Here is a 26,212-nt window from a genome sequence, read left to right on the forward strand (position 1 = left end):
ACCATTGAGCTGATTCCAACTCATAGCAACCCTATAGGACAGGACAGAGCAGAACTACCTCAAAGGGTTTCCAATGAGTGGCTGGTGGACTTGAACTGTAAACCTTTTGATTAGCAGCCTGAGCTCTTAACCACTAGGCTGCCAGGGCTCCTTCAAGTTTATTAAACTGATTAAATAATAGTAGCAACGTTAACAATAAACAAAAAAATTTATAGAGTTACTGGCCTTAGTAAGTTCTCTGTTTTCCCTGGCACTTTTTAACCTGACCAACACCACGTATCCACTCCCCCTGCACCTTCAGATTTTACAAATTATGTTCGTTGATTTTCTGCCAAAGATTTTCCTTGAGAAGCACAATGTTAAAGCTCTTCCCATAGCATCCCATTTCATTTCCTTTCTATTGAGTATGAAAGTGTTCACTGAGTTGGAGTTAACAAAATTTTTATCTATAAAATGAAATATTAGTGGTTATATAACCTGCCTAGCACCAAGACAGTATCACACTGTCTTGAGGAGGAAACTGTAAATTATGCAAAAATGTGACAGCCAGATAAACTAGATGTAACATGTGTGTCGACTTGTCAGAAAACCTGAAACAGGTACAGAACCACTCCAACACCATGAAATTTCATTTGACCTAGTTTCAAACAATGTTTTGAAGTAAAATTTGTCTCAGGCCAATCATTCCCAGATTGGATTGAGTGATAGCCCTGTAATGTAATCCCATACATATTTACCCTTGCAAATGAATCTGATGGTTCTCTCTAAAATATTTGACCTCACTCTTAATGAGTTGGAGCTCATTGAGTGGAAAGATGTAATATGTGATGAGTTATGAGGGTAGATTTAGGGGAGTCAGTCTTCCCAAGGTTAAGAGCTGTAATACCTATTTTGGAAACCCTGGTTTTGTGTTGGTATAGTGCTTAAGAGCTACAGCTACTGACTAAAAGTTCAGCAGTTCGAATCCAACAGGCGCTCCTTGGAAACCCTATGGAGGCAGTTCTACTCTGACCTATAGGGTTGCTATAAGTTGGAACCGACTTGATGTTGATGGGTTTTTTTTTTTTTAAATTACCTATTTTGGTGATTTTGCTCTTTTTAGGTGTCGTCAAGTGGATTCCAACTCATAGTGACCCCATGTGATAGAGTAGAACTGCTCTACAGGTTTTTCTAGGTTGTAATCTCTACAGAAGCAGATTGCCAGTTCTTTCTCCTGTAGAGCCCCTGAGTGGGTTTGAACTGCCAATCTTTCAATTAACAGCGAAGCACTTAACCATTTGCACCACCAAGGATCCTTTTGGTGAGTTCGCTAACCACATTTAAAATTTTCTGGGAAATGTATTTCGAGAGTGCTACTTCCCTTCCTTTTCCAGGCTATAATTTTTACCTTTTCACTCTAGGGCAGTCAAACACTCAATCAGAGAATAAAATAAAATTAATAAAATAAAATAAGATAACTTTCTCCTTTTCCTGCTTTTGGGAGTATTGGAGTCTCAAGACTATGAAGAGGAAAGTGTTTTCCTATGGGCTCCTGTACAGACAGACAAAGCAGAGCGGGGAGGCAGCTTATCAGAGCCCTAGCTGGGCCTTAACAACTACCATCTCATTGGTGTAGGAGGCAGCTGCCTGTCAGAAACAGCTGTGTCCTCCAGGCTAGGATGTCCTTGAGGCTTGGCCTCACATGCCACGCTTTGAACTTTCACTCTTACCTCTTTTCTCTAGCTTTTGTCCTGTTCCTCCTCTCTTCTGAGTCCCTTTGGATTAGTCCCTTTGGACTAACAAAGTTATATTCTTTCAATACCAGGTTCTCTTAATGATGGAGGTTCTTTCGTGTTACTTTTACTTTAGGAGACAGTGCAGAGCCATGTAAAGATACCCAATCACCATGTTCCACCAGGTTCTCCAGAAGCCAGCTCCTTTAGTCCAAGCCCTGCTCCAGTGTTCCTATTTGTGTTGGTGGGGGATTCGGCATAGCTAAATTGTAATAAATCATGGATACAGTGTGATGTTGGTTCTAGTCCCAATTCTGCTATTTTCTGTGTAATCATCAGCAGGTTGTATCCATTCTATAAGTCTAGACATCCTCATCTGTAAAATGGCAATAAATGGACTTACCTCACAAAGTTGTTGCTGTTAGCTGTCGTTGAGTTGGCCCCTAACTCGTGACAAACTCAAGCACAATGGGACAAAATGCTGCCAATCCTATGTCATTCCCATGATCAATTGAGGATTGGACAGTTGTGCTCCATAGGGTTTTCATTGGCTGGTTTTGGAAGTAGATAGCCAGGCCTTTCTTCCTAGTTCATCTTAGTCTGATAGCTCCACTGAAACCTGTTCAGCATCATTCCATTGATGTCAAATTGATCCTGACTCATAGCAACTGTACAGGACAGAGTAAAACTTCCTCATAGGGGTGGGATAGGGTTTCCAAGGCAGTAATCTTTACAGAAATAGACTGCCACATCTTTCTCCCACAGAGCGGCTTGTGGGTTCGAACTCCTGACCTTTTGGTCAGCAGCTGAGTGTTTAACAACTGCACCACCAGGGCTCCTTCTTCAGCATCACAGAAACACACACATCTATACTGACAGGCGGGTGGTGGCTGTGCGTGAGGTGCATTGGCCAGGAATCTTACCCAGGTCTCCCTCATGCAAGGCAAGAATTCTACCACCGAACTACCAATGACTACTTCACAAGGTAAGCTTTATAGAGTTTGAGAATATCTTCTCATTCAATCCTCAAAACTGATACGTAAATAGAATGTACAATATTATTTGACTTTTAGTATAAGGGCAAAGTAATACCTAAATACACCCACCAATTCCCTCTTATTAGAGTACAAGGTTGAATTCTGGAAAAGCTGGGTATTGAAACTGTTATTCTATTGTGAGTATAAGCACCCTTACTGCTTGAAACATCATGATTTTATATCCTTGTGGACATTTACTATAGGCAATTCTTCTTCTGTATAAATGCAAAGGATGTAGAAGAAGAAAAAAAACCCTAAACCATTCTCATGTGTATTATTGTTTGTTAACGAGTCAGGAATTCACGACCTGCAACCAAGACACCTAAAGGTGACAGCCTTCCATCTGTTTCTGTCATAAAAGGCTCCTTTGTTTTGTCGTGAAAAACATTCACTCCAAGCTCAGGAGATAAAGGTCAAACTGTTCTAAGCTACCAGCAGACCTTCAGTATATACAGCAGCATTTCTAACTCCTAGAGGAATTATTATTATTTTTTTAACCATTGATCCAATCATTCAACACACATTTACAAAGCATCTTCCATATTTCTGGCACTGTGGATAAAAAGACATAATTTCTGTCTTTAAGGACCTGGGATTCTGACAGAAAGTTAAAATGGTATGTGACAATGACACAGAAGGCTCAAAAACAGCATAAAGGCAGGTGAGTACTCCCTTTGGTATGAAGAGTAATGATCTGGGAATTGTTTTAGACTCAGGCTTTCAGGTGGCATGTGAAAAACTCTGAAATGAGGGGCCTAATCAGGTCATGCTGGAGATGGAGCCAAAGGTGTATAGGAGAGGATGGGCAGCCAGAAGGGCTTATCTTTCAATTGGACATAAGATGACACTTTCATGACCTAGCAATTAAAACCTCCCCTGACTCATCCTGTACATGCTTAGGTCTATTTCTGGACTCTCTCTGAAGTTGCATTAATCTGTTGATTAGTAGAGATGAGATGGTGTGCTTCATGATTAAAGATGTGGACTCTGGAGTCAGATTGCCTGAGTTTCAATCCTGACTCTGTCTCTAGGACCTATGTGAACTGCGGCAAATAACTGAAACTCCCTGTGCCTCAGTTTCCTCATCATCACTATAATTGAAATAATAATAGTACCCACTTTATGACATAGCTAATTAAGTAAATTAATATATGTAAAACACATAGAAATATACACATAGATTTCATATTTAGCATTGGATACTGTATTATGTGTTTTCTATTATTATCTACCTATCTTTTTTGCTAATATTAAAAAAATTACATTGTTTAAATTACTATACTTTCATAACAAAACTAGATATATGGTAAATAGAGTTGCCTACCCTTGTTCTTCTTTGTCAAAGTTGACCTACATATAGGCTTCTGCTTCCAGCCATGGTAGAGTAACACGGTTTGGGTTTACCCTCCTGTCTTAAACAGTTAAGTATATAGAACAACAGTGTTTAGAGTGTGTGTGTATACATACATAGATTGATTTATTTTAAGGACTTGGGTCATTTGATTGTGGAGGCTGGCAAAAGTGTAGGGAAGATGACAGGCTGGAACCTCTCAGAGTCTTTAGTCTGAAATCCATAGGGCAGGAGGCTGGCTGGGAACTCAGGAAGGGTTTCTATGTTACAATCTTTAGGTGGAATTTCTCCTTCCACTTACACAGATTAAGTAAGTGTTTAGTAGTCTTTCCATCTATTTCACTTCTGCAGACATAACAATCAAGTAGCCAGTGCCAGTCAGATAGTTCTGGTTACTGCTTTTACTCTCCTATCCATTATGGTAACCACACTCATTTTGTCTTTGGTGATTAAGTTGACTACTACCCCTGGATCTAATTATCCCCACTTCATTTGAGGATTGCAGTTCAGTGGCATAAGTTCCCACTCATCTTTTCCTTGGTGATTAAGTCGACTACTATCCTTGGATCTAATTATCCCCACTTCATTTAAGGATTGCAGTTCAGTGGCATAAGTTCCCACTGTAATTCCTGACCTACAGAGAAGAATGACCACAGAGCTCTTCAAGGATGTTGGGGCTCCTCTCATAAATTTATTCCTCACACTCGAGGTGAAAAGTGTGTCCTCTGGACCCTACCAAATGTGAGTAAGTCTTACAAGATAAATTTATTCTAATGTTCTCATCTCCATAAACCTTTGGATACCTTCATCTACAGTATACCAAGGCAATTCTGGCATTTAAACTTAATTTAGCATAGGTCAACTTTTGGTCCATGTTTGAGCCAATCAACCAAACGGTTGGATCCCTTTCTAACCCCTCAAGCTGAAACAATGAATGCAGAATCTCTGCTTAGTGGGTCCATATCAAAAGTTTAGCTTGATTCAACTTCGTTTCTTCCACCACTATATCCCACATCCTTAATATTCCTTCCCACACATGTATTCTCCAGATTTCTGTCTGTATAAATTGGAAAAATCATGCAGTTCTTTTAGAGTGTAGTGTACCAACTCACAGGTCACACTATGTGCTTCACCTTTTGGGTCCTGTTGGGACTTGAGTCTAGTTATAGGTCTTAAAGCAAAGAGGGGAGTGGAGGCGTGTGTATTGAGAAGAATCAGAAATGTTTTGCAAGGCAACTACCATATTTTATGCAAATAACACACGTATTATGCGTTTTTGCCAACCATGCCTTCTCCCACCTCATGAGGTATTTTCGTAAGTGTGCTATCCTAATTTTTTTACAGCAATATGTAAAAAAAAAAAAAAAATTAGTGTAGCATGCTTACAAAAATACCTTGTGGAGAGAGGGCGTGGTTGGCAAAAAAATGTATAACACATGCATTATTTGCATAAAAATACATGCCATTAAAGGTTCTTCAGGCAAAGCTGGATTAATCTCTTCAGATGGAGGTGGATGTGCTACTTCTTCTGCAAAGAAGATTCAGCAGAATTTAGGGGTCCAATATTCCCAGCTTTATCAGGATCTGCCTATATGTCAACATTCCAATTTTCCATATGTCTTCTCAATCAATGCTCCCATTTTAATAACCAACACACTGTGAAGTCGTGAATTTAGTTTGTGTTGTTATTCAGTCACTTGCAGGATGAGACTGCTGAGCTCTCTGCAATTTCAGCTCTGTGTGGCTACAGGAGGTAAGATTTTCTCTCAGGCAGACACAGAAATTTTCAGGTCATTTATCCAATGTTTGAGCTGGCAGTTTTAAGGCCTGAGCTCATCTTTTTCTTTCTTCACTTTGTTCAGTATAATTAGGAACAACCAGCCAATATCATTATACTTGTCAGTTTGACAAAAATGTTCTAAGATATCAAGTACATGGTCCCTTAGAATCTTGCCTCTTATAAGTATTTCATTAAGAGTATCCACTGGTGATATTTTGTGTTTCAGTTGCCACATCCCACCATGGACCATCAGTATCCTCTTTAGTACTTGAAATAGCATCATTAGTGCCTCTAATCTAACCAGATTAGAAAACCAATCCACAAATCCCAGTGGCAATTCAGAAGACTCATCCTTAAGATTCTATTTTTTCTAGAGTCACTCTCAGTACCAAAATCTGCACTAGTTTCCTGGGTGGCTTAAAACAACAGAAATTTATTATCTTAGAATTCTGGAGGCTAGAAGTCTGAAATCAAGGTGTCAGCAGGGGCATGATTTCTCCAAAGGCTCTAGGATAATTGCCTTCTTTGCCTTGTCCTAGCTCTGGTGGTTTCCAAAAGTCTTTGGCATTTCTTGGCTTGTAGACACATTGCTCCAATCTTTGTTTCCAAGTTTACATGGCCTTCTTCCCTGTGTGTCTCTTCTCCTTGTCCTATAAGGACACCATTCATATTGGATTAGGTCTCTGGTGTGACCTCATGTTAACCGATAACATCTTCAAAGACTCTATTTCCAAACGAGGTCACATTCATAGATACTGGGATTAGGACTTCGAACATCTTTCAGAGAGACATCCATAATAGACATTAAAACAGTTATTACATAAATATGTTTTTTAAAAGTAGAGGAAATTATGAGTATGTTAATAAAAGACAGGAAATATTTTTAAGAGATGAAAATCAAACTTCTAGAGATGAAAAATACAATGACCGAGAAGAAAAATACACTGCCTGGTATTAATAGCCTACTAGTCACTTTAGAAGAAAAGAGTAGTGAAACTTCAAGACGTAGTGATAGAAATGATCCAGAATTAAGTACAGATGAAAAAGGACAGAAAATAAATGAACAGCCTCAGTAAGCTGTGGGACAACTTTAAGCTACTAATATATATGCAATCATGGTTTCCCAGGAAAGGAAAGTTTGAGGAGGATGGGCAGAAAAAATATTGGAAGAAGTAATGACTGAAAATTTTTTCAAAATTGATGTAAACTATAAACTCAAAGATCTAAAAAAACAAAAACAAAAATGCTCAACAAACCCCAAACACAGTTTTTAGTTATCTAGTGCTGCTACAACAGAAATACCACAAGTGGGTGGCTTGAACAAACAGGAATTTATTTTCTCACATTTAAGAAGCGACAAGTCCAAGTTCAGGGTGCCAGCTACAGAGGAAGGCTTTTTTTTTTACCTGTCAGCTTTGGGGGCAGGTCCTTATCTCTTTTCAGCTTCTATTCCTCAGTTTCTTGGTGATCTTCATGTGGCCTGGTATCTATCTCCCCCTATCTTTGCTTGCTTCTCTGTACCCAGTCTGTATATATATCTCAAAGGTGGTTGGCTTAAGACACACCCTACACTGATATAGTTCACTAACATAACAAAGAAAACCCTATTCCCAGATGGAATTATATCTATAAACATAGTGGTTAGGATTTACAACACATATTTGGGGGGAACACAATTCAGTCCATAGCACACAGGAAACATGAAGAAAACTTCACTAAGGTATGTCATAACTAATTGCTTGTAATCATCAATAAAAAGAAAATCTTAAAAACAGCACATTGTGGAAGGGAAAAAAGGCACATTATGAAAAGAGGAATGAATATAAGAATGACAGCTATTTCTCATCAGAAATAATAGAAACAATGCAAGCCAGGACATAGTGGCTCAACATTTTTAAAGATCTAGGAGGCGGGGACGGGGGGCAAGGGGAGGGAAACCTATTGACCTAGAATTCTATACACAGTAAGAATATCTTTCAAAAATGAAGGTGAAATAAAGACTTATTCAGACATACAAAAACTAGAAGAATGTAATACTAGAAGAATGCAGACCTGCAATACAAGTCCTTCAGGCTAATTAAAAATGATGCCAGATGGTAATCTGAATCTACACACAGGAATGAAGAGCTCTGGGGATGGTAAATATGTGAGTAAATCAATAGATGTTTTTTCTTATTAAAAAAAAATCTATTTTGGAGTTAACTGACTGTATAAGGCCAAATAATAATAATAATATATTATGGAATTCAAAGGCTAGGATTGGTGAAATGGAAGTAAACTGCTGTAAGTTTCCTATACTATAGATAAAGTGGTGTAATTCACTTGAAGGTAGACTGTGAAAAGTTAAAGGTATGTACTATCACCTCTAAATCAACCACTTAAAAAAAAGACATGCATCAAAGAAACCAATAAAAGAGAGAAAATGAAACGTATTAGTTTTCTATTGCTACATAACAAGTTATCACAAATGTAGTGACTTAAACAACACATACTTTCCTTCTAACAGTTTTTGTGGATGAAGAATCTGAGAATGGCTTAGTTTGATCCTTTGCATAGGGTCTGATATAGCTGAAATCAAAGGTTTGATCAGGCTGTGTCTGGAAGCCTGACTAGGGAAGAATCTGTTTCCAAGTTCATTACAGTTGTTGGCAGTATGTATTTCTGTCAAGGATTGAATTGTGTCCCCCCAAAATATGTGTCAACTTCGTTAAGTTGTGACTCCCAGTATCGTCTGGTTGTCCTCCACTTTGTGACTGTAATTTTATGTTAAAGAGGATTAGGGTGGGATTGTAACACCCTTACTAAGGCCATATCCCTGATCCGATGTAAAGGGAGTTTCCCAGTGGTGTGGCTTGCACCACCTTTTATCTTACAAGAGATAAAAAGGAAGGAAAGCGAGCAGAGAGAGGGGACCTCATACGACCAAGAAAGCAGTTCCGGGAGCAGAGCATCTCCTTTGGACCTGGGCTCCCTGTGCGGAGAAGCTCCTAGTCTGGGCGAAGATTGATGAGAAGGCCAACAGAGAAAGCCTTCCCCTGGAGTTGACACCCTGAATTTGGACATTTAGCCTACTTTATTGTGAGGAAATAAATTTCTCTTTGTTAAAGCCATCCACTTGTGGTATTTCTGTTTTAGCAGCACTAGATAATGAAGATAATTTTCATGTGGTTTTATGGCTGAGATCATCATTTTCTTGCCAGTTATTGGCCATGGACCACTCTCAACCATCAGGTCCTTGTCATGTGGAGCTGTCACAGGCCTCATATTATGGCAGCTTATTTCTTCAAGGCCAGCAGGAGAATCTCTCTGGCTTCTAATATCTCTCTTCAGGGAAAGCCTTGATTTTCTTTTAAAGGATTCACCTGATTAGGTCCAGCCTACGCTTTTGATTAAGTCAAAGTCAACCGGTTAGGGTCTTAATTATATCTTCAAAATCTCTTTTATCTTTGATATATAATGTAATCTAATTTTTAATTATAGGAGTAATGTTCTATCATGTTCACGCATTTACACACTCTCAAGGAGAGAGAAATATACAGTGTATATACACTGGGGGCAGGAATCTTGTGCGTCTTCTCAGAATTCTGTCTACCATGTGGAACAATTAAAAAACTTAATCCAAAAGAAGGCAGGAAAAGAAAGAAATGAATGAAGAAGAGATGGGACAAATAATATGATGTTATCTTGAAACCCAATCCTATAAAAAACAGTATTAAACTTACGTGGTCTAAAAACCCCAATTAAATGGCAGAGATTATTACATTGTACCAAAAACAAAAACAACAACAACAAAAAAAAACACAAAGCCCAACTATCCGCTATCTAAGAGAAACCTGCCTTAAATAAAAAACAAAAAAACAGGTGTCATGGAGCCGATTTTGACTCATGGTGACCTCATGTGTGTCATAGTAGAACTGTGTTCCATAAGGTTTTCAATGGGTGATTTTTCAGAAGTAGATTGCCAGGCTTTTCTTCTGAGGTACCTCTTGGTATACTTGAACTGCCAACCTTTCAATTAGCTGCTGAGCAAGTTAACCATTTGCACTACCCAGGGACTCGAAATATAAAAACAGAATAGATCAAAAGGATAGAAAAAGATATTTCATACTAACACTAAACAAAAGAAAGCTGGAATAGCTACATTTATAACAGACAAGGTAGACTTCAGAATCTCACTAGGGATACATAGGGTACTTTCATAATGATAAGAGGGTAAATTCATCCAGAGGACATAATAGTCCTAAATGTCAATGTACTTAATAACAGTGTTTCAAAATACATGAAGCAAAAACTGATAGAACTATAAAGAGACCAATCTCTAACTATAGTAAAATAATTCAACACCCATCTCTTGATAACAGATAGAACAAGTAAACAGAAAATCAGGAAGCACACAGAAGCCTTGAACAACACTGTCTTAGGCTAGGTTCTCTGGAGAAGCAAAACCTGTGCAGTATGTAAATACATACACCAAAAACAAAACAAAACAAAACAAAACAAAACAAAACAAAACAACAAAACAAAACAAACCCATTGCCATCAAGTTGATTCCAACTTATCGTGACCCTAAAGGACAGAGAAGAACTGCCCCATAGGATTTCCAAGGAGTGCCTGGTGAATTTAAACTGCTAAGCTTTTGGTTGGCAGCTGTAGCTCTTAACCACTACACCAGCAGGGTTTCCATAAATATATAAAGAGAGCTTTATATTGAGGGAATGGCTCATGTGGTTGTAGAGGCTGAAAAGTTCCAAGTCTATGGGTCAGGCTGGAGGCTTCTCCTGACTCACTTAGCCACAGGGGCTGGTGAACCCAGGATAGGCAGGTCAGACAGTAGGCCTCTGGCTCATGGGCTGTAGAGGCCAATGAATCCCAAGATCAGCAGGTAAGCCATTAGCTAAAGTCCCAAGAACTGGAAGTCAGAAGAATAGGAGCCAGCTGCAGGATCAAGAGCGAGCAAAAGCCAGCAAGCCTTGCCAGGAAGTCCGCCTATATTGGATGCAGACCACACCCCCAAGGAAAATTCCTTTCAATTGATTGGCTGCTCACAACAGATCACATCATGCAGGTGATCACATTATATCAGATCTCATTTAGAGATAATTATATCATTAAATAGCTGTCAAACTACATCGTAACTGCTAAACCACTGAGTCAAGTTGACACACAACCTTAACCATCACAAACACTATCAGTCGACATGATTGACTGTACCCAGTCATAGCAGGATACACATCTAACCCTTGGCACTACTGAAGCTGTCTGGTGTATTATAGGGTATTTAGTTGCATCCTTGAGTCTTCACCCAATAGATGTCCATAGCACCCTTCCTCTAGCTGCAATGACCAAAAATGTCTCCAGACATTGCCAAATGTCCCCCATGGGGCAAAATTACCCTCAGTTTAGAACCATGGGTTAAGAAGATATCTCTGTGGTGAAGAGTATGTTTTGAGAGGAAAGGAAGGCAATGGGGGAAGTCTACCTAGCCTTCTCACTTTCATTCCACAATGTCAGTTTGGGTTTATTCATGGATCTGAATGATATGTTAATGAGAAATTGATAAATGATGAATCCAGCACTTTTAGCTCATTCATTTAATTTAATAAGGATTTATCAAGTGCCTACTATTAGCTAGTTGCTGTCCTAGTACTGGGAATACATACTTAAAGAACAGAACAATGTACTTTCCTTAGCAGAGCTTACCTTTTAGTAGCAGGCGTCAAACAATAAACAAGTAAACAAGTAAATGCATAGTGTATTCCATGATGATAAGTGCTATCATATGATAAAAGCATATGATTGGGAACTGATGGTACTGAAGGAAGAGGTCCAAGCCAAACTGAAGACATTGGTGAAAAACAAGGCTCTAGGAAGCAATAGAATACCAACTGAGACATTTCAACAAACAGATGCAGCACTGGAAGTGCTCACTTGTCTATGCCAAGAAATCTGGAAAACAGTTACCTGGCCAACCAACTGGAAGAGATCCAGATTTATGCCTTGTCCCAAGAAAGGTGATCCAGCTGAAGGCAGAAATTATCAAGCAATATCGTTAATATCAAATGCAAGTAAGGTTTTGTTGAAGATCGTTCAAAGGCAGATGCAGCAGTATATCGACAGGGAACTGCCAGAAATTCAAGCTGGATTCAGGAGATGTGGAATGAGAGATATTGTTGCTAATATCAGATGGATCTTGGCTGAAAGCAGAGAATACCAGAAGGATGTTTACCTGTGTTTTATTGACTATGCAAAGGCATTCAACTCTGTGGAGCATAACAAATTATGGATAACACTGTGAAGAATGGGAATTCCAGAACACTTAATTGTGCTCATGAGGAACCTGTACATAGATCAAGAGGCAGCTGTTTGAACAGAACAAGGGGATGCTGTGTGGTTTAAAGTCAGGAAAAGTGTGCATTAAGATTGTATCCTTTCACCATACTTAATTCAGTCTGTATGCTGAGCAAATAAACCAAGAAGCTGGACTATATGAAGAAGAATGGGGCATCAGGGTTGGAGGAAGACTCATTAACAACCTGCATTATGCAGATGACACAACCTTGCTTGCTGAAAGTGAAGAGGACTTGACGCACTTACTGAGGAAGACCAAAGACCACAGCCTTCAGTATAGATTACACCTCAATATAAAGACAACAAAAGTCCTTACAGCTGGACCAATAAGCAACATCATGATAAAAAGAGAAAAGACTGAAGTTGTCAAGGACTTCATTTACTTGTATCCACAATCAATACCCATGGAAGCAGCAGTCAAGAAATCAAATTATGCATTGCATTGGGCAAATCTACTGCAAAAGATCTCTTTAAAGTGTTGAAAAGCAAAGATGCCACCTTGAGGACTCAGGTGTGCCTGACCCAGGTTATGGTATTTTCAGACACCTCATATGCATGTGAAAACTAGATGATGAATAAGGAAGATTGAAGAATTGACACCTTTGAATTGTAGTGTTGGTGAAGAACACTGAATATACCATGGACTGCCAAAAGAACAAACAAATCTGTCTTGGAAGAAGTACAACCAGAATGCTCCTTAGAAGCAAGGATGGCAAGACTGCATCTTTCATACTTGGATATGTTGTCAGGAGGGGTCAGTCCCTGGAGAAGGACATCATGCTTGGCAAAGTGCAGGGTCAGCGGAAAAGAGGAAGACCCTCAATGAGATGGACTGACCCAGTGGCTGCAACAACAGGCCGAAGCATAAGAAAGGTTGTGAGAATGGTGCAGGACTGGGCAGTGTTTTGTTCTGTTGTATATAGGGTTGCTATGTGTTGGAACCAACTCGATGGCACCTAACAACAAGTGTTATATAGAAAAGAAAAGCAGACTTAGAAAGACCAGAGGTTAAGTGGGAGGAGGTGTTCAGTGACAGTGACAGTGACAGTGACAGTAATAAAGTGACAAAGAATTGAGGGAGTGAGTAACGTAGATTTCTGCGTTCCCATTTCAGGTAGAAGGAAAAACAACTGCAAAGGCCTTGAGGCAAGAGCACAAGTGAGAGTGTTCTAGGAAGAACAACAAGACCAGTGTGAGTAGAGCAGTGAGTGAGTCACAAACTGGTAGTAGAGGAGGTAAGAGAAGTAGCAGGAGGGCAGATCATGAAGATCTTCCAGGTCATTTTAAGGAATCTACCTTTTGAGTGAAGTGGAAAGCCATTGCAGACTTTTGAGCGGAGAAGTGATACAACATTTCTTATATCTTAAGACAATCTCTCTGGTTTTTGGGTTGTGTCTAGATTGTAGTGGAACAAGGGTTCCAATTTAGGTGGTTGTTTTAATATTTCAAGTGAGTGATGATGGTGACTCCATCCTGGGTGGTAGCAGGGAAGGTGATAAAAAAGTATTGGATTTTGGATTTATTTTGGAGGTCCAGTAAACAGAATTTCCAAGAGTGGAGCTACAGTGGCCCTTTACTGTATGGCAATGGCAGAAAATGTAGGGAAAATGGCAGAAGGGCTATGATAAATTTGAGATGTCTTTTAGGCATTTAGATGAAAATGTCAAGTGAGATGTTGGCTACAACAACGTGGAGTTTAGGGAACAAGTCTGAACCAGAGAAATATTTTTGGAAGTCGTAAGTGTTTAGCTAGTATTTAAAGCCAATATTTGAAGCCATGAAACTGGTAGGCTGTCCTTAAGGATGAGGATAGATAGGGAAGGAAAAATATTCTAGAGATGGGTCCTGGGGCAGGCTAATATATATAGAGGCTGGAGTGAACAAGACTGTATCAGTTTTCCTATTGTTGCGGTAACAAATTATCACAAATTTAGTTGCTTAAAACAACACCAATTTATTCTCTTACATTTCTGCAGGTCAGAATTCTAAAACCAAGGGATTGGCAGGGCTGTGTTCCTTCTAGAAGTTTCAAGTGAGAATTCATTCCTTTGCCTTTTTTAGCTTCTAAGAGCCTGCCTGAATCCCTTCGTTCATGGCTCCCTCCTCACATTACTTCAGACTCTTGTTTCCATAGTCATATCTCCTACCACTATTCTCATCCTTCAGTCCCCCTCTTAAAAGGATCCTTGTGATTACATTGGGCTCATCCAGATAATCCAGGATAATCTGCCTATCTCAAGATCCGTAATCACATCTGCAAAGTCCTTTTTACTATGCAAAGTAGCATATTCATAGGTTCCGTGCATTAGGACACGGTCATCTTTGGGTAGCCAATATTCAGCCTACTACAAGGAAGAATCAGCAAATAAACACTAAAGGGAGAGCATCCAGTGACGTCGACAGAGAACGCAGGGAAAGTGGTGATCTGGAACTAGGTAAAGGCTGCTTCAGGAAGGAGGGAGTGACCAACTCTGTTAAATACCATCAGGAATCCAATAAAACAGAAGGAGAATTGACTATTAGATTTAAACTAATGGAAATCAGTGCTGACATTGACAAAAACTATTTTAGTGTAATTGCTGGAGAGTGAGAGCCTGATTGGATCAGAAGGTACCCACACGTGGGTTAATGCCCTGGTGTCATTAATTTGAAATTCTGAATAGTTGTTAAACAAGGGTCCTGTACTTTTTTTTTTACACTGGGTCCCACAAATCATGTAGCTAGTCCTACAATGCAAGAAGAGGAATTGGAGACAGTGATATGGACACCTGTTCAAGGAATTTCATAGTAAACAGGATCAGAGAAAAATGGAACCAGAGAATGTGGGATCAAGGAGGGTTTTTAAATTTAAGATGGTTGTTCTCCAGTATTGTGCTTACTGTGCAAAATGGAGAGCCATTGCTAAGGACCTGCGTTTCCTATTGACAGATGTCCCACGTGTGATTTTGGATTAGCTATCAGAGTTTTTTCATCAAAGCCCTGTATAGGAGGACATACCTGTTTCCCTGGCTTGCCTTCATTATTTTTCCCGTGGGTTGGGGGTATCACACAGGGAGGATCAAAATCCATATAAAGTCAAACTCCAACACATCTTCCTAATCTACCAAGCCTCCTGTCACTCTGAACACTGGCACCAGAGATTCATTTTCCAGGCTTTGTTCTTCACAAAGCCATGTTCTTTTAGAAACATTTGCAAATTGATTTTATCATGGCCTGTTCTAGCATTTTCCCAGTTAAGCTGACACAGGGCCAGAGCCATTCATTGCTGTCCTTAGGAAAGGCACGCTGTTGGCATTCAGTCATGCTACAGGCATTTCTCCCATCTGTCATTGTCACTGGAAATGAACTTCACTATGAAGGGCTGCTAACTACACTTAACAAATAACCATCCAAAGAGTTGCACCAGAGCACCAGAGCAGCAAACATATCAACCCTCTCTTCTACCAAGTGAGCAAACTATAACACCCCTTCCTTGTGACCCTGTATAATAATTTTATTTTGACCATTATAGGTTAGAGACTCTCCAAAATTGCTGAGATGAATGCTATTGAAATTATGAACTGGAAAAAGAAATGACGAGTCTCTCAAATCATCTTCAATACTTCCCTACAAGTGCTCATCTTGTTGGTGCATATTATTTTTTTGTGTCACTTTTTTAATTTTGCATAAATGATAACTAATCTTCAATGCACTCTACATTAGCAATTTTAATAAAGTTTAGATGAATTACTGGTATCTGATATTTGGGAATTTGAAATTTATACAGTACTTCTTTCCTCTTCCCTTAATTCCCAGCACTCACTGCAGTGCCTCCTCTTAGTACTTACTGTAAGTGTCTGAAGGTTGGAAGGCAACAAGGGGAAAAGAAGGGAAGAATAGACAAATGGATGGTTGCACAAGACTCAAGAAAACTGAAACAATTTTTTATTGATTCACTAAGTTGTTGATTGTATTATATACAGTGACACAAGGTTAGAAAATATAATTCTTGCAATCAAGGTGCTTATACTTTATTTAGGGAGACAGATAAATGAATAGCAAATTATGTACTGTAAGAGGTGCTATGTAAATGCACAAAGGACAATTAAGGGATAAAGGAGGCAAGAAGAACATAGAACTTTGAAAACATTCTGGAAACTTCAAAATCTTATATAAATGTAAGGAATTATTATAAATTGTGTATGCCCCTGAAGCAGGTGTTAATTTGGGGGTAGTTATGCCTGTAATCAAAGTCTGAGTGACTGGGACGCTCTCCTTCCTTCCCAGGTGTCCTCAATCTTGAATTTGCTCGTAGTGCTCAGACTTCTCTCCTTGGTTTAACTTCTCTTACTTATCTTTTCCCTCCTTCTCACGCTTTCGCCGGTACTCCCCTGTTTCCATTTCATTCCTTCAAAGTCTTTATTCTTTATTCTGAATTGATAGGAAAAAAAAAATATTCCTAATGGGCTTGGTAGAGGATCAGCAAAAAAGAGGAAGACTCTCAACGAGATGGATTGACACAGTGGCTGTAACAATGGGCTCAAGCATAACAGTGATTGTGAGGATGGTGCAGGACTGGGCAGTGTTTCATTCTGTTGTATATAGGGTTGCTATGAGTTGGAATCAACTTGACGGCACCTAACAACAACAACATGTTAGTGAATGTGTTATCCTTCGCAAACAACATAGTTATAAAATTTTAATTATAAATCTTAAAGGACGTTTTCCCATCCCAACATTCACTTAAACTTTAATAGTAACAACTTCAAGCATTTTGGTAGACAAATGAGGTATTCTAAAATAATTTATAGTCAGCCAGGACCAATTAATATTTGATTTGGGAACATATTCAATTGATGATAATTTCTTAAATTTATATAAGATTTTGAAATTTCCAAAAGTGATTTCAGGCACATTTTATCTTTTAAAACCATTCCACTCCCAAAAGCCAAGTTTCTGAAAGTACTTAGCCATATATCTGATTTTAAAGAACAGAAGGAAGGAAAGTAGGAAAGGAGGGAGGGAAGGATGAAGGAAGCAAGGAAGGAAGCAAGGAAGGAAATAATGTAACTTTCAATTACTTAGCAATTAATGTAAGGTGAGCCTTGAATTAGGGGACTGAAGATGCTCTACTCCCAGTGTGGTACCAAAGAGGAGCTGTAAGTTTCTTCCATAGATTCTTCCTTTATTGCATTGCCCAGCATCAAGTCAAAAGTAAAAGGATCTAGTATATCAAAATGGTTGATTAAGTACAGAATTTTCTTTGTCATACAGAAGCTTGAATTAATAAATTTGAAAAGCAGCAGCTGGAGAGGCATCTGTAGCTTCATAGTCTAAGATCTGTAAAGCAGTATGGCATATTTATCAGATGGATTAACTTAGGAGTGCACGTACAAAAGATTCACTGTGTGCTGTTTGATGGTCTTTGATCAAGATAGAATAGCTTTAGCTCTAAAAGATAAAATTAACAAAGTAGGTTTAATATATTATTCATATCAATAAAAAGAATGATCAGAAGTAGAAAAGTTCAGTGATTTGGGTACTAATCTGTAAGGAACCTATTTTTGATCAAACTAACTTACACATATGTCTTTTTTTTTCTTGTTTTTCATATGTTATTGAATTGACATCATAGATATCAGTATTATGCTTGTAGTTTCTTGTGTTAATTTTATTTCCCTCTTATGTACTTATCTTGGTGTCAATTGAATATACCATGGACTACCAGAAGAATGAATAAATCTGTCTTGTAAGAAGTACAGTCAGAATGCTCCTTAGAAGCGAGGATGGCAAGACTCTGTCTCATGCACTTTGACCATGTTATCAGGAAGAATCAGTCCCTGGAAAAGGACATCATGCTTGCTACAGGGTCAGCAAAAAAGAGGAAGACCTTCAACAAGGTGGATTGACATAGTGGCTGTAACCATGGGCTTAAACATAGCAATGATTGTGAGGACGGTGCAGGACCAGACAGTGTTCTGTTGTACATGGGGTCACTATGAGTCAGAACCAACTTGATGGCACTTAACAATAACCTGATGTCAGTGAGTTTTCAAAAGCTTTTTAGGAATGCCTGATAATATCTACTAGGTATTACATAAACCAGTTCAGAAGTATTTATTTTAATTGAAATGGATTAAAAATTTTGTCAAAAGAACAACTTTACTTCAAAGGAAAAAATCAAATAAAATCTCTTATGTTTCATCCTCTTTCTTATATAAGGAGACAGTTTCAACTAAACCTATCCATCAGAGTTGCCTGCAGTCATCTGATTTTATTTTTAACATTGCATACAGTAAAACTTCTTTAAACTAATATTGCTATTCCAATTAATTAATAACTAGGAAATGTGCCATTATTCCAAATAATTAATGACTAGAAAAGACGCTATTCCCTGTTGATTTGCCCTATTGTTCTTTAATAAAAATACTGATAATCTAAATTGACTTAATTCTAAACTTTTGTCTTATTTTCTGTTCTCTTAAATTTATGTCAGTATATTTTCATGAAATATCTTTTTGGGGGTGATCAGCAGTGTTATCACTTAAACAAAATGGTCTTTTTCCCTGAAATTAACTATCATCTTCAAAGTAAGTTACTTTGTGGAATAGCTACTGCTTTACATAGTGATAAACAAACTAATGACAAATGAATATATATTTTCTTTTAAAATGAGAACATTTGGTCGGTTATATTTAATCATCTTGCTGACACCTTAAATACATGAGGAAAGTCCACTTCAGAAAACTAAAATGTCTGTTTGGACGTTTACATTTTTTCATATATCTGTATTAATATAGAAGCTTAAAAAGAGGTTTATCAAGTTGGATATAGCTCTAAATCTAAGCTGATAAATTTATAAATATTTTAAGTAGCAACTTGGAACGACTGATAAGAACAGTTGGATTTGGCTAAAAAACCGGTAATAATGAACTCAGTTATTTAATTTTTCAATATCATCTTGTCAAATAACTATGTATCATTGCTTTACTTTCAAGATGTTTTGTTTTTCTGTCCTAAGAGAAGGAAAAATATTATCCTGTACAATGTACCTAATGGATTATACAAACATAGACTGTAAACATTTAAGCATTTCTCCATTTTAGGCAATATATCTTTTTAGGACTAACTTATCTTGTGACTTGAAGGGTACATTCATATTAAATGAACCAGATTTCCACTCTAAGTAGGAAAATTTGATCATATATTTAAAAATTATTAGCTACTAGAACTTTTTTTTTTTTTAATCAAGCTTCTGATTAGAATTAGCTCAGTGAACCAAGAGGCGAGAACTGTAGGTTTCTGTCCCAGTTCCCCACACCCTACGGTGTGATATGGTGGCAGCACAACCTGGTTCTCTGATTTCACTAAGATGCAAAGCTCCTTCCTATGACCTGTGATGTTGACATCACAGTTCTGCCCTTCATTTTGTGTTCATCTTCATTGTAAGTAGTCTAACATACTTTCAAGATAAAAAAAAAGACAACAAATTCAATCCAAACTGCCAGACTGCGTAAAAGCTATCTTAAACAAGCATAACGTGTAGGCTATAATAGAAAGATAATCTTATTTGTGTCTCTCATTATCCTTTTAACATTTATTCAGTCGGGTGAATTTTGTACTTGTGCCTGGATGAAATATTTGTCTCAGGCAGGCCCTATAACTGTTCTGGAACCTTGAGGTGGCATCAGGATCCCTGGGTGAAGAGTTCAGGGGTTAGGAAACTGGGTGTTGTACTCCGGCACCTCATTTGGGCACACAGCTTCCATCGTATCACAGTATTTTGGTGGAAACCTCAATGTTAACATCCTATTTCACTGTTTTCCTACAGCTGTCAGGATTGATAAAGGTAACAAACTATAGCAGGTGGGTAATGAGAGGAAGTACAGCCAGGAAGGACCAATCCCTGGAGAAGAATATCATGCTTGGTAAAATTGAGGGTCAGCGAAAAAGAAGACAACTTTCAATGAGATGGATTGAAACAGTGACTGCAGCAGTGGGCTAAAACACAGCAACGATGATGAGGATGGTGCAGGATCCGGAAACATTTCATTCTGTTATACATGGTGTCACGATGAGTAGGAGCTGACTCGATGGCACCTAACAACAATAATGTGCTTCATGAATCTTGAGTTTGGCTTAGAGATGCCCTCGTTTCTTTTTAACTCTGCCTCAAACCCCAGCATCTTCTCAGTCCAGGACTCTCTTTATTTCCCTGAATGCCACCCTAATTCTCCATACGGTGCAAGGTGGTACCAGCTGTGTTCTCTGGGTAGCCAAAAAAAATCAGCTTTGTTTTTTGTTTTAAATAAAAAAAAAAAAAATGCAATTTTCAGATTCGATTAATTCTATTTCTCAGCTATGTGGGAAACCCAAGGCCCATAAGACAGATTATACCATTTAGATTCTTACAGTTTAGTTTGTCTATTAATCCAACAAAACTTTACCAGTGTTTTATTGTAGAAATATATGCAGGTATAAGAATATTAGAAAAAATACACATACACAAAATATGCTTTAAGTAGTAAAATATTTGGGGCAAGTGTTGGTAGCTATGGAAGAGGAGAGAGAAGAATGTACAGTCAGTGATGGAAAGAGCACTATATCTAATCTAGAAGTTTGCCAAAATGTGGTCCACATGGACCAGCAATGTTGGCATCACTTGGAGCTTGTTAGAAAGGCAGAATCTCAGGATCCACCCTACGGCTACTGAATCAGAATCCATATTTTAACAAATTCACATTTAAAGTTTGAGAAGCACTGCTCAAGAAAACTTGGATCTAAGTTCCTTTGTATCCTCTCTTGCGTGTATGGTCATGAACTCCTGTATGATGGGAACGGCTAATGTCCGCTTGCAGGATTACAATGAGGCTCAAATTCAAGACAGTGAATACGAAAGCTCTTTATAAAGAGACAAATGATATACATTTTAAAGTTATCTGTATTTTCAGAAAAAATTTCAGTGTAGAACCTGAGAATTAGCTGTGTAATAAGTTTGCAACCTGAAGATCCCTTTTGGTTCCCAGCTTTCGTTTAGCTAACCTCTCTTTTTCTCTCCTAACGTCATACTCTTTGGCCTACATTCCTGAGTTCTTATTTGAGGTGTTTTTGTTTTTCCATTCTAGAACTTGTAAGCCATTCTACCACTCCTAGAAGAGTCAGCACGATCATTTAAAAAAAAAAAGTTTTATAGTTCAAGACTCAGCAATTAACTATTAACATTAATGTGGATAATTACTTAAACAATCATATCAGAAAGTTATCACATACTGAAGCTCAGGAAATGGGAGTAATAGAGCACAAATGTATGTGACTCATACATTCTAATGCATTACAAATTCAGACACATACAGAAATTTAATATTAGTAAAATTAATATTACATCCCATTGGTATGTTGGTATGTGGTGAACAACATCTGATTCGTTCTGCCAATTTCTTCCTCTCTACTTCTGACTACATCAACTTCTTTTGAAGGTAGAAAAAAAATATTAAAAACTCATACCATCACTGACAACTAAGAATGATGGTGAACTTATTGCCGGAATATGAAGAAATTTTCCACTAACCACATGGCTTATGGAATGGAACTACGATTTACAGTTGCTGGCTAAAGTATCTTCCCATTCAAATAATTTATGTCCAGAGTCTCACAGAATGTTAAGGACCACAATACCAATTTTCCTAGTTATTTGTTATTTTTTGGATGCAGGATGGAGGAAGAGGCAGAGGCTGCCATATGTCACACATTGGAGGCAAGCTTGATAAAATTTCTAGTTAAAAAAAAAAAAATTGAAACCCAGATAATTAAGCTGCATGTCAAAAGGCTTGTTTTAGTGTAAGTATTGGACTGACAACTAATGCTTTCCATATTTCATCTCTAACTGGGACGTAGTGGGTGTAATTGACATACTCAGAAAGAGTGCTTCTTGAAAAAAAATTTTAGTACCCTAAATTAAATATATACTTTGATCCTCATTCTTCCTTCCTCCTGTGTATTACCTCAGAAGGAAGTGGATGTATCTCTGTTGTCTCTGGCTCTATGACATTTATATTACCTAGTTATTATGACCAAGAGAACAAGTATGTTAGATGTAATATAATGCATTTGTCTGCGGTGTCATTGTTATATCTGTGTTTATTAGGTCATTTTCCCTTTTTCAATACCACTGAGAGGTGAGGAGCTACTGAACTGAATTGCTCACATTTGGAAAATCAAGATACATCCAATGTTTTGTTTTCCTTAAGAAAACTGTTTATTTAATAGAAATACTTGCTTTCAAGATTTTTCTGTCCCTGGAACCTGAAATTTTTTAACTATGTTAATTAATGACAATGCTTTGCAGTTCCATGGCACCCTTTCGTCTGAGAATCTCAATGTTTACTTTAATCTTCATCATATTGTTGGGGAGCTGTGAATCTGGGATGTTTTCTTTTCTGCTTCTTCCTTTTTGAACATAAAAAAGCACATTAATTAAAAACATCTACTTTTCGTCCAGCACTATATTTGCATGGTATATTGCAAAAACAAAAAGGAGGGTATCACTCACCTATTGTCCTCAAAGAGCCTGACTGGGCTCTAACTACACTCCTGACTGACTTTGGTGAAAGTACCAGTGAGGTTTACCAGTGAAGGCAGAGCTAGAAGTGGTGGTTAGTAAGCAGACAAATGCATTTGAAAATCTTCTAGTGAGTAAAGATCATACCTTTACTTTTTAATGTTTATTTAATATATTTCACATAATAGTGATGTCAAGTAACTATGAACCTCATATGTGCACATCCCACTGGATAGTGAAGTAATCTGTAGGCTAAGATGAACTACAACCATGGAAAAATTTGAGAACCACCGCTTAAGTCTAGCTTCCTTACATTAGTTATTTATTGCTATGTAACTAATTACCACAAACCTAGGGGCTTAAAACAGCACATATTTATTATCTCACCATTTCTTTGGGTCAGAAATCCGGCCATAGCTTAGCTGGTTCTCTGCTTAAGCTCTCAAAAGACTGTTATTAAAGAATCAGATAGTTACCCTGTTGCTATCAAGTCGATTCTGACTCATAGCGACCCTATAGGACAGATTAGAACTGCCCTATACAGTTTCCAAGGAGTGCCTAGTGGATTCAAACTGCTGACCTTTTGGTTAGCAGCCTTAGCTCTTAACCACTACGCCACCAGGGTTTTCAGCTAGATGGTTAGCTGGGCTGTATTTTCATCTGGAAGTTGGCTGGGGAAGGATCTACTTCAAGTTTATTCAGAATTCATTTCCTTGTGATTGTAGGACCCAGGGCCCTGGCTTTTTGCTGACTGTGGCTGGAGGCCATCTCAGCTCCTTGTGATATGGACCTTCTATCATCGCCACTTACTTCTTCAAAGCCACCTAGGGAGGCAGAGTCTTTGGAGGGAATCTGCTAGCAAGACACAGTCTTGTAAATGTGACATAATCATGGGAATGAAATCCTTTCACTTTACTTTTGCCATTTCCTATTAGCAGGTAGTGACAGGTCCAGCTCAAACTCAAGGGAAGGGGATTGCACAAGGGTGGGAGCACCAGGAGGTCAGGATCATGGTGTAGGGGAGAACCCTAGAGTCTGCCTACCTCACTTCTTAAGATGTCTATGTCAATTCAGATTAGGGAGAGCTGCATTTCATGAAAAAGCCAAGTTAACAGCCACTAAAGCAAAATAGAACTATAGTTGAGAACCACTGGATTAAGGAGAAGACCATTCCCAGGAAAGGCAACAGCCAGTACAAAGGTATATCACTGGGGATTATTCTGATGTTTCCAAAGAGCAGAAGAAAGAGTAGTATGTCTGTGGCATAGTGGTCAAACAAACAGTGACTGATACTCAATGCAATAAGAGAGACAGGCAAGGACCATGTGAAGAAGGGATTGTAAACTAGAGTAAGAATTTTGGGTTTTGTTCTAAGTCTACTGGGAAACCATTAAAAATTTCAAGTAGTGGTAAGATATGATGAGATTTACATTTTAAAGAATTATTCTTGTTGTTTTATAGACAATTAATTATAGGGAAAGCAGGAGTGACCATTAGATCCCATGGTGGCTTGAGCTAAGGTGGTGGTGAATATAGTGAGGAAAGGAAGGATTTGAGATTTATTTTGGAGATAGAATAGACAGGAGTTACTCAGAGAATGGATGTGGAGGTAAGAGAAAAAATAAGCAACCGTGGTAATTTTTAGATTTTTGTCTGAGTAATTTGGTAATAGTGAGATCATTTACTGAAATGGGCAAGACAAATGAGGAGCAAGTTCAGGAGGAAAACACGAGTTCTAGTCTGGCCTTGTTAAGTCTTGGCTGTCTATTAGACCCCACAGTAGAGTTGAGATGTAGGATAGTGGATATAGGGAAAAGACAGGACTGCAAATACAGACATAGAAGTCATAGTTTTTATGTGATTTTTAAAGTAAGGGATGAGACTAAAAGAGATCACCTACGACACCGTGTAAGAAGAGAAGAAACAAAAGCCTAGCACTGTGCTTTGAATATTGCACCATTTAGAAATTAACCAGAAGAGCAACCAGCCAGGGAGTTATGAAGGAATTGCACATGAGGGATCCCAAGGAAGTGTGGTGTCGCAGAAGGCAAGAGGGGAAAGTTGCTACTGCTCTCACACCAAAGCTTTTATGCCGCCCACTTAGTTACACCGAAATGTTCTTCCTGGGTCTTGTAAAAGTTCGGATTGTGGAATCAGGGCTTGGGATCACACCCTGACACCAATACTTGTTGTTGGCCTTGGAAAACTTGATTTCCTTGTATCTCAGTTTGTCATCTGTAAAGTAGGAATAATCATAGCTCCTACATTTTGGAGTTATTATTAAACTGAAATGTGGACCGAAAAAAAAAAAATTGCATTGCTGTCAAGTTGATTCAGACTCATAGTGACCCCCGATAGGACAGAGTAGAACTGCCTCATAGGGTTGCCAAGGCTGTAGTCTTTATGGAAGCAGCAGGTCACATCTTTCTCTCAAAGAGTGGCTGGTAGCTTCAAAATGCCAACCTTTCTGTTAGCAGCCAAGTGCTTTAACCACTGTGCTACCAGGGCTCCTTAAAGGTAGACAATAGTGTAAAATGCTTATGAACAACTCCCGGCAAATTTTCAAAAATGTTAGCTTTTATCATCATCATTGTTATCGCTTATACTCAAAGTTTTAGCTAAAATGTGAGGAAAATCCTACATTTGGGTAAAGAGAAAAATGTTTGTTCTGTATGAGTGTGAACGTATATTGGTGTGTGTAAGTGTAAGCAACCAAATACTTACAGTGACTATTTCAGGATGGTGAGATTAAGGGTAACCTTTAAAATTTTTCTTCTTTCTAGATTTTTTGTTTGTTTTACCTTTTGGAATTTTTTTTTTTTTCTCTTTTGCACTGTATAAGATTTTCTCTTACAGGAAAAAAAGAAACACAAAGATGTATTACAAAAAATGGAGAAAAAGGAACGTGACAGGCTGCCTCTAAGCATCTCCCCTCTGCAGACAGAGGTTAATGACCCTTCACCATTACACAGAGGAGCCGCTGCTCTTATTAATCTTTTTTGTTTTTGTATTTATTTTTGCAACAAGATTAAGTATTACTCAAGACTAGGTTTATTAAAGGTCCGTCTAAGCAAGGATGGAGCCAAGTGTGGCTTGTAGTTACAGGGAACTGAAACTTGAGATAAGCTAATGAGAGAAGAAAGAAACAGGCCACTGAAGATGTCTGCCTGTCGCTGAGGTATAAATTTTTTCACCAATTACTTCTCTTCTGCCAGCTGTGCTCTGTGACCCAGTGCTTTCCCCAGGAGACCTTCTATGTTCAGTGGATTTTGGTAGTGCAACTGTTCACTCAGGCAGAAGTGTTCATATGTTTCCAAAGAGGGGCATTATTCAAGTTCAAGAACAATACGACTTCTATACTGTCCTGATCTCTTCTTTGTGTACACACACACTAAAAGCATGCTCATTTATTATGAAGACAAAATACACCAGACTGATTCTGCTAGA

This window comes from Elephas maximus, chromosome 7 (assembly GCF_024166365.1).
Source record: "Elephas maximus indicus isolate mEleMax1 chromosome 7, mEleMax1 primary haplotype, whole genome shotgun sequence".
NCBI lineage: Eukaryota > Metazoa > Chordata > Mammalia > Proboscidea > Elephantidae > Elephas > Elephas maximus.